The sequence below is a fragment of the Barbus barbus genome, assembly GCF_936440315.1.
Source record: "Barbus barbus genome assembly, chromosome: 12".
NCBI classification, from domain to species: domain Eukaryota; kingdom Metazoa; phylum Chordata; class Actinopteri; order Cypriniformes; family Cyprinidae; genus Barbus; species Barbus barbus.
This window is the reverse complement of record NC_136740.1, coordinates 19,890,603-19,903,433: the sequence shown is the minus strand read 5'-3', so window position 1 is coordinate 19,903,433 and position 12,831 is coordinate 19,890,603. Positions and strand designations below refer to the sequence as shown.

The window sequence follows — 12,831 nt, the reverse complement described above, 5'->3', positions numbered from 1 at the left end:
GCTACTCAGTGAAGTGCAGGGGCCGCAAAGTAGTACTATAAAATTCTGGAATTTCAAACTTTTTCTGTTGTTATTGTTCTTTGCCATTCTCAGTGTTAATTAGGGCCGAAACAAGTAGTGGTGGTTATCAACAATGAAAAATTGTTGGCAAATATGTCAACCTTCAAATAACTGATCTCATCTGACCTAACGTAAGATGATTTTAAACTCAATGTATTTTAACAACAGGAGTGCTGTGATCCAAGAGCCTGATGCAGTCGGAAACAGTTCAGACATACCCCAAAGAATACATCACAGCCCAAATGATTTAAATAATAAGTGTGGGGAAAAGATACAGACTAAAAGTGTTGTCATATGCACTACATGTAAGACAGAGCACAACTTGAATATTATATTACCTAAAAAGGAAACCCCTGAGTGTTCACCACTTTTATCTATAATACAGCTGGATAAATATTTATATGTAGATATATTTAAATGTAGTAGATATATAATATTTAGTAGATATTTTATAAGTAAAGGAAAAATGTCTATTTTTAGACTATTTTTGGTAAAATAATTCGGTTACAAAATTAAAATTTTTCTCTATAATGCCACACTGAAAAAAATGTGTTATATCCAAGTAAAAAAACGACTTCAACTTGTTACAAAGTTGACTTTTTTCCAAGTGAAAAAAAAAGAAAATGTTTGACATCACATCACATTTTCTATAGTCAAATGAAACTGAAAATTTACTTTCAACCAAATATATTTATTGCATCATTATACTACAAATTATCACTAAATTGATTTGGATTAACGTAAACGTACATATTTTATTAAGTCAAATATCCAGATAATTAAAATTCTACATTGTACATATTAAGCACACTGAAAACAGTGACCCAATTAAGTAGCCTCAAAATGATTTTATTTGGTTTTCTGAGAGGAGAATTCAATTTCATACATTTTTTGTCATATAACTGAATTATAAAACTGCGCTAAGTAGTTAACAAATAACTACTAGTACATACATATAATGCTAAATGCTCTTTGAGCAAAACAGTAATAACATGTGCTGTCAAGCAAATGCTCCACTCTTCTCCACAAATGTAACCCAGGGTCATTTAAACTGTTCCGATACTTCCAACATAATTGAACATTAAACCCTATCATCAAGTTCTCATCTTGCTCACATAAAATTACATTTAATTTCATAATTGTTTTCTCTCCTCATTAAGTCTCAAGCAAAGAATGCTGGGAAGAAATCTCAAACTGAACTTCGATGACGTCAGTGGTCACATGTTTTTTTACAGAATGCAAAACTGTAATTTGATTTGAATCAAATAGTTTAAATTATACCAACAAAATTTAGTTTTACTTCCAGTTTACTATATATTTTACTTTTGCTCAATAAGAAAAAAGTTGGATCAAGTATAAAATGTTCTTTAGAGTAACGACAAGTCATATGCAATTTTTTCAGTGTACTGTAGTGTCACGTAAAAAAATATTTGGAAAATAGTCTTTTGAGAAAAAATTCATAACAGGTTTTTATGACAATAAATTCATAACATTGAGATTAGATTAAGAAGTAATATTTTGAGAAATTTTAAATCTGAATTTGACATTTAATGACTATATTTGTAAAAAGGCTTACTATGAGTACATTCCCTAAACATTCCAACTTTATTCTTGCAATAGATAAAAATAAAACATCCTATAATTCAGTTAATGGTATTTTCAGAAAATGGCTCTTCTAGAAAAGCCTAATAAAACCTCTCGTCTCAAGGCTAAATCTGAAGTCAATTAAGAGCGGTTTAATTAATTCCCAAATATTTAATTAATAATTAGATCATCTGATTATCAAAATAATCATTAGTAGCAGCGCTAGTGTTGATCAGAATAATCAAAGAAGCTTAGCTGCATCTCTTCGTAGTACACCACCTTACAAAGTTCAATACAAGGTTGTGAATGAAGCATCCAGAGGTCTAGTTACGCCCTAAACAGAATTAATTCATCTCCTGCCAATTATTTTGGATCCAGGGCCAAGTCTAAAAGTAGAGCACTATGTTTTATTCTGTGGAAACGGTTCAGGTCAATCAGATATCCAGCCCACAACAGAGGCTTGATTGACATTCTATAAGAAAAAAAACTCTTCTTTTGGTGTGAAATGTGAATAATGCAAATGCCCCGGGCCACATTTATCTAAGGTCCAGGTCAAGGGAGTAGAGCATTATTAAAGCAGTACTGTGACTGAAGTAGAATGTCAATGGACGTGTTTCACTTTACCTGCTGCAAGACTTAACATCACATTAAACAGTGTGTGTCCACGCTTTGATGCACTCACACACACACACACACACACACACCGGCTCCATGAATATTATAATGTGGACCCACGGGGAAAAAACACAGTGTGTCCGAGAGCAGCAGAGGAGTGAAAGGCCTGTCTGCCAGTTCCATGGCCGGTCTAGCCACACAGACACTGTTCGATAGAAGCTTTCATTTAGATTTCTGAATCGCCCTGACAGGGAAACCACTGGTGAAAGAATGTCAGCGAGGGCCAGATGCTCGCCAGACAGTGTGCATCAATGTGTGTGGATGAATGCGATTGCGATTGCTCTCACGTGTTGTGCGACAGAGAGGAGATAAGGAGAGGGTAAGAGTGATTCACTGCGTCTCTATCGTACAATTATCAGATGAGAGGGTGTGAATGTTTCACACTCAGGCCAGAACCCTTTGCGAATAAAAAGCACTTCATGTCTAATACACACATTAATCACAAGTTCTGTTGCTCTTCTGAGCCCCTTTGTTAACACTTTACACGGCGTTAACAAAGGGGCTTCAAAGCCATTCTGTTTTCGAGCAGACTAACAGGATGGTGGACGTGAAAACACTTTAAAACGATAAATGATTGATTAGTTACATGACGGTACATTAATAATGGATCACTCTGAGGCGGTTCATACACCTTATGTAATATATCTCACAGCATTTTGGCTTTCTTACATGCCACAGCTCAATTTGCAATATCACGGCTGCCATCTAACCCTCTGCAGGCATCTGAAATGGCATCTCGCTCCACTTCCACAGCGTTCGGCGGACACCGGGAGGAGTTGAGAATCATCGCATCCCTGGGAGGAGGAGGGGAGGGACATCCAGCTAAATGCATTTATCTGCTGTTGGCAGCTTTTCAAGCCCACAGCTGAGGCGAGATCAGACAAGAGCGAGTGTTAGCGTTCTCTTTGCGGGCCGATATGCGGGTCATTTGTGTTGTGCAGTACACTGTCACGTTCCCATACGATACGCTACCATTCGAAAGTTTGAGGTTGGTACGATTTTTTAATGTTTTTGAGCCTCTTTGTAGGCTGCATTTATTTGATCAAAAAAACAGCAAAACAACAATTTTGTGAAATATTACATTTTTAAATATATAACATTGAAAATAGTTATTTAAAAATGTACTGTATTTCTGTGACGACAAAGCTGAATTGTCAGCAGCCATTACTCCAGTCTTTAGTGTCACATGATCCTTCAGAAATCATTCTAATATGCTAATTCAGTGCTCTTATAAAGATTTCTTATTAGCAATGTTTAAAACAGTTGTGCTGCTTAATATTTGTTGTGAAAACAATGATTCATATTTCATTAAAGAATCCTAGAAATACAAAGCTCAAAAAAAGAATAGTATTTATTTGAAATGTCTTTATAAATATCTTTACTGACCCTTTAATGCTCCCTTGCTGAATGAAATGGTACATTTCTTTTTTTAATTACTGATCCAAAATCAGCATATTGGTTTAAGAACGATTTAATAATTTATGAAAAATCATGTGACATTGAAGACTACTAGAGTAATAGCTGCTGAAAATTCAGCCATTTGCCATCACATGAATAACTCATAAATAAATACTTAAATACATTAAGACATTCAAATTATATTAATATTTTCCAATAATACAATATTATTTTATTATATCCTAACCCCAAACTTTTGCACTGTAGTGTATGTTGTGTGTATGTGAAACAGTATGTGTGTTAGGAAGCGTTTTTGCCATGGAGAAAGAGCAGAGGATAAAGCCAGACACAAATCAAGTACTGAAGTATTGAAAAATAAGAGAGAGCTTGACAGATCAAAGAAGAGAGATCAACCAATCAGAGGAGCTGTCCAGGTCTTCAGACATTCTTCCACCTGTAGAGAGTGAGACAGGTTCTTGTCTGGGTTGGAGAGTGAGACAGTCCCCTCGCAGGCAGTATAATTCTGAGTGAAGGGATGTAGTGCTCTTCTCACAGAGAGGAATTCTGTGTCCTTCATGGGGAGATTTGGAACTAGAGGAGACACTAACTAAAGATTCATTGAGGTTTGTGGACATTTAAAGCAGAAGAGTTTGCTTAGTGACAGAACACTGCACTCGGCTTCTCTTGACAAACCTTCAAGCAGAGTTAGCACACATACGTATATCCAGGCAAGATTAAAGTTGAAAACAGATTCGTATTTGTTCTCCGGCTAGATTCACGTTGATTCACACATCGACGCACCACACGGCCTGTTTCTGTCTCTATGGTGGTTGCGAATGCCCCAAAGGAGGCGTGTGAGAGACATCCAGGACTGACAGACCTGATCTTAGATCAGTAGTGGGTGAATCCCGACGGATGCGTCGCATCAGAAGATCAATATACCACTTAATGCTGCACCGTTGCTGAATAACAATGGGCTGTGAGAAAGCTTTTCACTCACCACCTCCCAGCTGATACCAGCCACAGCCCATAATTACTTTAGCAGGCAGTTATGGGTGCTACATGTCTGGAATGATGTTGCAATAAGGTTGCAGAAAGCTTTCGATGATATCTCAGTCTTAGAAAGGTTTTTGCAAACATGCTGCAAGGTCTTCTGGTAAATCAATTAAGCTTATTAAATTGAAACGCGCTCAATATTATTTAGCCGGAGAACTACCAAACTTCTCACAGGAATGTCTGCATTCATAAACAGGATTCAGGTGAGTCAGGTGTTTGCTCTAGTCTAGAGGCATTTAATTGATCTAAAGTAACAGGAAAGACATTTACATTCTATTTCAAATAAATTTCATGTTTTATTCATCAAAGAATCCTGAAATAATGTATCACAGTTTCACAAAAACAAAGCAGCACAAATGCTTTCAACCTAGATAATAGTAAATGTTTCTCGAGCACCAAATCAACATATTAGAATAATTTCTGAAGGATCATGTGACACTGAAGACTGGAGTAATGGCTGCAGAAAATTCAGCTTTGCAATCAAGAATAAAATTAGAAATTAAAAAAAGGGAAAGGGAAGTGGTGTGTGGCCAAGTATGGTGACCCATACTCGGAATTTGCGCTCTGCATTTAACCCATCCAAGTGCACACAAACAGTAGTGAACATAAACCCGGAGCAGTGGGCAGCCAATGATGCGGCACCCGGGGAGCAGTTGGGGGTTCGGTGCCTTGCTCAAGGCTCTCACCTCAGTCGTGGTATTGAGGGTAGAGAGAGTGTTGGTTATTCACTCCCCCACCTACAATCCCTGTCGGACCTGAGACCCTGCCGGACTCCCACGACCTTCTGGTTACAAGTCCGACTCTCTATCCATTAGGCCATGACTGCCCCGTTTATAATGGTAAAATTTTAAATGGTAAAGCATTTTAAAACATTTATTATAGTTATAGTTATTACATTTCTAGGTTTCCCATGAATTTGGGAATCATTCATTTTAAAAATGAACTCCATATGGCAACACATATACATGTACAGATTATTCCTCACATTAATCCACCAATGAGAAAATGGGAAAGATAACGGAATATTCATTTGTGATTTATCTAAAATTAACCAATTTGTTAACCCCAGATATACACTGCAGAACAGACACCAAATTTCATTTGGTGAATGAAAATCAGGCTGTGTTTTGGATGCAAGTACAATATTCAATACCACTGTTGTTAGGTGTAATGGATGTTGATCACTCATCCAATGGGACATTGAAAACACTTCTTGTTCATTCAGCTGAACAATCAACAATACGGCAAATTGAACATACGGTCTCTGTTTTAATGGAATCAAATTGAATATCTCATTTACTTTGACTAAAGTCTATAGCTGGATTAAATCTAACGCCTCTTGAAATCTTTTATAAGATCAGTTACTAACTTCACTCTCAGTAAGTGTGGATTTGCACAATACAGTCTATATTATTATATTTTAAGTCTATATTATAAAATGCACTGTGACTGAGTACAATCCAGTGGTTGTCCATCACTAGTTGCTGTGACAAGACAGGAAGAGCAGCAATGTGGATTACAAAAGTACAGCAAATATGAGTGTGAGCATGTATGTATGTGTGTGTTTGTGTGTGTGTGTGTGTGTTGCGTGTGTGCACGTGAGTTGTTTGGGTATCTATTAGGATTACAGAAGCAAGACGTGTGTGACTCTGGAGGATATAATTCTGTCAGAGTCAGAGTTCTGCTACGGGGTCACCCCTCCTTGGAGCCATCTGCTACCTCCTGCCTGTTAGTCTCAGGGCACTGAAGCTCAGAACTCAAACAGGCCCAGGGGGACGAATGCACACGCATAAATACACCGAAAATAACTATACGCTGGTGGATAGGAACCAGGAAGTGATTCCTGAGTGCCAATCTGCTGGTGAAAATGGGAATTTAACCCCTCGCTTTTCCTGCGCAGCCTAGTGCTTCCCTGTCAGAGCATAGAGGAACCAATCAGATGATTAGGTTTGTGTAGTCAACATAGAGTTTGCTTGAAGTTGAATCCTACTGTATGGTTCACAGAATATTCATTTTTGGGTGAACTACCCTTATAAATAAATGTTAAATCTCAAATTATTCCAGTTATGCATTATCGCCCCTAGCCAAATCATTATAACAGGGTTTTTCAGTCATAGAAAACAAGAAAGAATATGAGGAATATGCTATTGTAGACGTACAGACAGTCCAATCATTGTATTCAAGCCTAAAGTGCCGTTCCAGATGACTGCTCTGAAATATCCTATTCGCTGGGTGAGATTTTGCCATTCATTATAGCCCAGCTGTGGTGGGCAACAATGAAGCAGAATGAGTGAGAGTATTAGACAGCCACAGAATCATGAAGTCAGAAGGCCAAAGAGTCAGAGAATAGTCTCTCGTCTCCTCACAGCAAAAAAAAGCCTGAAAAGGCACACTTCTCACATTGCAGAAAATCACACTTACTGTATATTTGAATGTGTGGTGCTAGATATGAAGAGGAGTGAAAGAAAGAGATTCATTCATCTCTTAGACCCCATTCACACCTGATTTTAACATCAATCTCTAGTGTGCAGCTCTAAATACAGGAGGCCAATGCATCTTGCTCAGTCGCTTCACTGAGCACATTTGGAGGAGGTCGCCGACACACGTGGTCATGTTTATATAGTGTAAACGCTAATGCATCCTGTCAGTGAAAGACCGTCTACTCATGTAACATGTAATCCTTGCTAAGACATGTTGGAGGCTTTTACAGTCTCTGCCAAACATTTGACTTCTGTAATGTCATGTATTTACAAGATATTCAATGAGAAACATTAGGTAGGATCTGGTTTTTAGCTATCTGTAATTGATTGGATTATGAAAAGGGGTTTTCCATACTGGAATGGAGCCAGAAAGCAATTGTGGATGGCCACTTAAAGCCTCCTAAAACACTTCAGGTTCTCATTGGTTGAAATGTTAGTGGCCTTGATGGTGTCAGCAGAAAAGCAAAGTTATTTAAGTGGTAGAGAAAGTTATATTCTGATTAAGGGCTATAAAAAAACTAAATTTTTGCCTTTGAATAACATGCCCAATGAATTACATACAAAATGCTCAGGAATTTAAACTAAAGAGGGTTTTGATTTCATGTTGACTTCAAAATAATAAAAACCATAGTTTTGCACAGGCTTTAAAAAAGCGAAATGTTTACAAACTAACTACATAAAACCGGTTTCTTTCTCATTTCACCATTGGGATTCACATCAGAACACACACACACACACACACACACCATCTACATTTGTAAGCTTTCGCACCTGACCTAATACAAAGTTGGTACGGGCATTTCCACTGGCACATTTCTAGACCTGCAGGGCTCAGCTCTATACCAGATCATCCACAACACACTGAGAACCTTCGGGATAAAGAGCAATTTGACAATACCGCTCCGAGTGATTCTCTGTGGCCATCAATGACCTTTGGATGAAAATGTGGATTCCAGAACAAAAGGGAAGGATAGATAGAAATCTAGAATGATAGTGCTTACACTGTTGTTTCTGCTCAGAGGTCAGCAGCAGGGAAGTGAAAGAGAGAAAGAGTGAATGAACAATTGTATGGCTCAAATGATGTGAGGGCATGTCAGCTTTAGTCAGAGCCAAGGGTTTGACCAGAAAAACAAAGGTCATTTCATTGCATGCCAAATACCCATTACAAGTTTCTTTGAAGGGTGGATGGTATAACCAAAATCTTATCTTAATCCTATCGTTTCTCCCTCAGAGTAAAAAATAAAAAATAATAATTTTGAGTTAAAAAGTAAAAATAAAAACTATAAACTATAAATTCAAAATTATGAGAAATAAAATCATAGCTATTTTATAGTGATATAGACACTATCACAAATTATGGGAGATAAAGGCAATATTGCATGACAAAGAGACATACATAGTTGTAAATATGAAAAGTAAAGTGAGACACATGAGTTAGAAAAAAGTTACAATTACAAGAGATAATAAACTTGCAATTACAAGATAAACAAGGCAATAAATAAAAAAGTAAAATAAAAGTAAAAAGTGAAACAGATTTAGAGTCAAATTTTAAAATAAAGATGAAGTAAATTGATAAAGTTCAACTGTGAGATATAAATTCACAATTATGAGAAATAAGTCAAAACTGCAATAACTAAAATCATATTAGAACAAAATGCAGTAAAAATTTAGAGTTAGAGTTGAAAAGTAGTCAAAAATAAATGGGATTTAAAGTCACAGTTGTGAAAAAGTTATATTGGGAGATATACTGTCAGAATTCTGAGAAATAAAGTTAAAATGAAAATAAAAAGTCAAATTGTGTGATTTAGTCATATTGTGAGGTATAAAGTTGCAATCACCAGAAATATTTTGCTATTTTTAGATACAAAGTTGCAATTATGAGAAATTCACAATTAGGAGAAAAAGTCATTGTAAGGCCTTTTATTTATTTGTGTGTTTTTTGTTTGTTTTTTACTCTGAGGTGGAAACAGGCTTCTACACCATGCAGTAATGTCTATTTGATTATTTAATTAAACGGACTTTGCTAATTTTGCAAACCTCACTTTAACAAAATAAAATGTTTTCATTTATATTGTGGCAGAACCTCTAACAGTTGCTACTGATATATTGTCCAACCTTAGCTCCTCTAAACAATGGGCTAATGTAATAAATTGGATGAGCACAGATCTGTATCTCAAGTGTCCGTCAGTCACGTTTCCTTAACGACGCAATCCGTGAAAGCAATCCAACTATAGTGGGTTGCATCAGATCTGACAGGTCGATCCGCGTCTGTTAGTTCTGCTGATCTCGAACTGATGCTGCGTCTCTGTAAACTGCTGCGTCTACAATTGATTTTGTCTGCCATGACGAAGAGAGGAAATACGAACTGGCATGCCCATGATGACAGACAGGAAACCTGAATCACTGTAAATAGAGAGAGACTAATTCAAAACTCACAGTTATCCTTTCAGGAGATGAGCAGTGGTGGAAACGCTTCGGCTCTCACTTGTGTTTCACAAGGGTAGATGGCAACACGAAAGAGAATTTCACTCAAGATCCTGCGAGGAAAAAAAGAAACAGACAAAAGGGACATAAATATATTTGTATCTGGCTGTGTTGGAGACTTGTAGACTAATAACCGCTGGTTTGTAGGTGACTCATGTTGGCAGGAAATGTGAACTGGCCGGTGACCCGTGATTCAGAATCACCACCTCTCAGGGGGAAAAAAAAAAAATCCCTCTAACGCTCGTGCTTTAAAAACACTTTCTCATAAACACACACGGCATAACTCTAAACAGGACCAGATGTTTCTGCTAGGGAGCTGAACTCCCATATTTGAATGGAAAAACGAAAGCAACAGCAACTTTCCATTCATTAACCCACTTCTGTCAAAAAAATGGCAGGAAAATCATGGCGGCAATGTGTGTTTAATACACAAGACATACTGCAACTCTATGCATTTCTATATGCATCTATCTATTCATCCATTAACCTCATGCGGTTCCTTCGATAGGGGAACATTAAACCTTAATAGAGGGGTCTTGCAGCACTAAAGCAGAAAATAGTACAATTCGGGAGTCTGTGAATCACGGATTCAATTAACCGACTGTGGAATTCCATACTCCTGCATCTTTTAAAACCCCTGGTGAGGTTGGGGGGGGGGGGGGGGGGGGGGGCGACTGGCTGGATTTCCCAGAACACATTCGTGCAAGGCCATCACATTCTGACCGCAGTTAGCCCCGCGAACCGCTAGTGAGTTATCGCATGTGGCTCAGGCATTTAGCCCTCTCACCCTTCTCTTTCCATCACTCACACCCCCCATGTCCCAGCCGGGGGGGGGGGGGGGGCTGATGGGTGAGGGAGGGGGGGACACTCATTGCTCACAAGCCTGAAACTGGTGTCTGAACTCAACCATTTATATTACGCTACAGAGGACAGGAGAAACAAAACAAACCACAGCGAAGACACTACAGACAGATCGCTTGTCCAGAAAATATCACTGTCATCTGGCTAGCTGTCTAGCAGTGTTGGCAAGTAATCAACTAGAATTAGTGATGTGGCTAAATTTTCTAGTAAATCCCGAAGTATAGTGGCGTAGATTTCATCATCAGCACAGCAGGCACACAGCTCGATTTTTCTCATCATATGCAATTCATATTTCTCTCTTCAGGGTAGTTAGTAATTAAATACTGTAGCTAGCTGTGAAGTTAATTTATCAGACACACTAATGAACACAATATACTGTAATATTTTAGGATAAATAAAGTCAATACTGCAAGGTCATATTGTGAATACAGTCACAATAATGTGATATAAAAGTCAATTAAAAACAATTCAATACAATTGCAAGATTTTTACAAGAAATAATTTGCATTTGAGATATAAAGTTGAAATAGTCATTATACAGTATCTTTTTTTTAGCCTGAGGTGGAAAACAGGCTTTTAAATCACAGTAATTGCTTTGATAATGAATCTATCTATCTATCTATCTATCTATCTATCTACACATATATATAGTTTTAAAAATGAAAGGAACTTCATTAACCTGGTATGTTAATGCACATGTGTGTAAAAAAAATAAAAAGCACAATGATTAAATTCAAAATATAGCGCAACCTTGGTGCCTTATTGCTTTTATAACTGCTACATAATAAAAAAAAAATTCATTCATTTATTATTATTATTATTAAGTCATTTAGCAGACACTTTTATCCAAAGCGACTTACAAATGAGGACAACAGAAGCAATCAATTGTAGTATTAAAACAACTAAAACGAGAAACAGCTAAATCTTTATAAATACTACCTATACACATTTTAAAAATAAAGAAATTAAATAAAAATGACAAATGCATACAACAAAATGTCAAAACTTATTTAAATGAAAAAAAAAAATAAAAATAAATAAAGCTAAAAACAATTCAAAATATTAAAGAACTAAAGGTATAAGAGTATAATAATGATTCTAACATAACACTAAGCCAAACATAAAAAAACAACTATACATATGAATATGTACAACCACACACATACATAAATATATATACATACACATTTATAAATTCAATATGTATATATACATCATTTAATTTCCATTTAGTTTGTTGAAGTATTAAAATAACTCAAATTAAATAAAACTAAAACTTAATAAAAGACCTATACAGACATAATAAATTCAGACATTATTTAACTAAAATTAAAATAGATAAATACAAATCACGACAGTATAGTTTATCATTAATCCTATATAAAAAAAGAAATAACACTGCCAAACACACATGCTAAAAACAACAACTTAATTACACATAGTAAGAAATGGTAAGTAAAAACTGAAACAGAAGTGAAACAAGTAGTAGAAAAGAGGAGAAATAAAAAGTGATACTTATATCCCTTGCCGGTGTCCCAGCCCGGTGGAGTCACACAGTAGAGTCGATGGTCTTTACACTCTTCGGTCATCACACAAAGAGGCCTTCACACGACAACTGCTGCGACCGCTGCCGCGGTAAATTAAGCTTTTTTTTTATACCCATCGAACAAAATACTAATTGAATTTAGCTGGACACACTTTCCTTATTTTTCCACAACAAATAGCCAGGTAAACGCAGACACTGACAAGACACGCGAGACAGAACGAGACCAAACGCGATATCAGCACGTCTCCACACAGTAAACAAGCGTTTCCTAGCAACGACAACTGCGCTAAACACTAATAAGACAAGTAAATACACTTACTAGCTACTTTTAACTTCCGCTGATAAAGACTGCTTCTCTCAAAGAGTATTTCTTTACACCGTTTTCTGCTGGCGCTTGAACACTTTCCTTATTTTTCCACAACAAACGGCCAAGCAAGCTCAGACACTGACAAGATACGCGAAACAATTCGAGACCACACGCAAATTCATCAAATATTTATGTAACTTAGCTAGAATATGCCTAACATGTAAACATACCCAGAGCTAACGCTAATCGCTAACATCAACACTATAAAAACAGATTTTTGAAGTTGTCAATAAAATTACATTTAATTCAAAGTAATGCTTGTCATTTCTTATTTCAAGTTAGTAGTCATTTCGGTCACACTTTATTTTAACGTCCAATTC

At 36.6% G+C, this 12,831-nt stretch overlaps 1 protein-coding gene across 1 annotated transcript in view; it reads right to left on the bottom strand.

Moving 5' to 3' along the window:
• LOC306877886 (semaphorin-6D-like) overlaps nucleotides 1-12,831 on the bottom strand; it is a 160,571-nt gene that overhangs the window by 76,430 nt on the left and 71,310 nt on the right. Inside the window, exon 3 of the mRNA XM_079429903.1 lies at nucleotides 9,690-9,790. The gene's annotated coding sequence lies outside the window, so the exon portion shown is untranslated. The remainder of the gene's footprint in view (nucleotides 1-9,689; nucleotides 9,791-12,831) is intronic.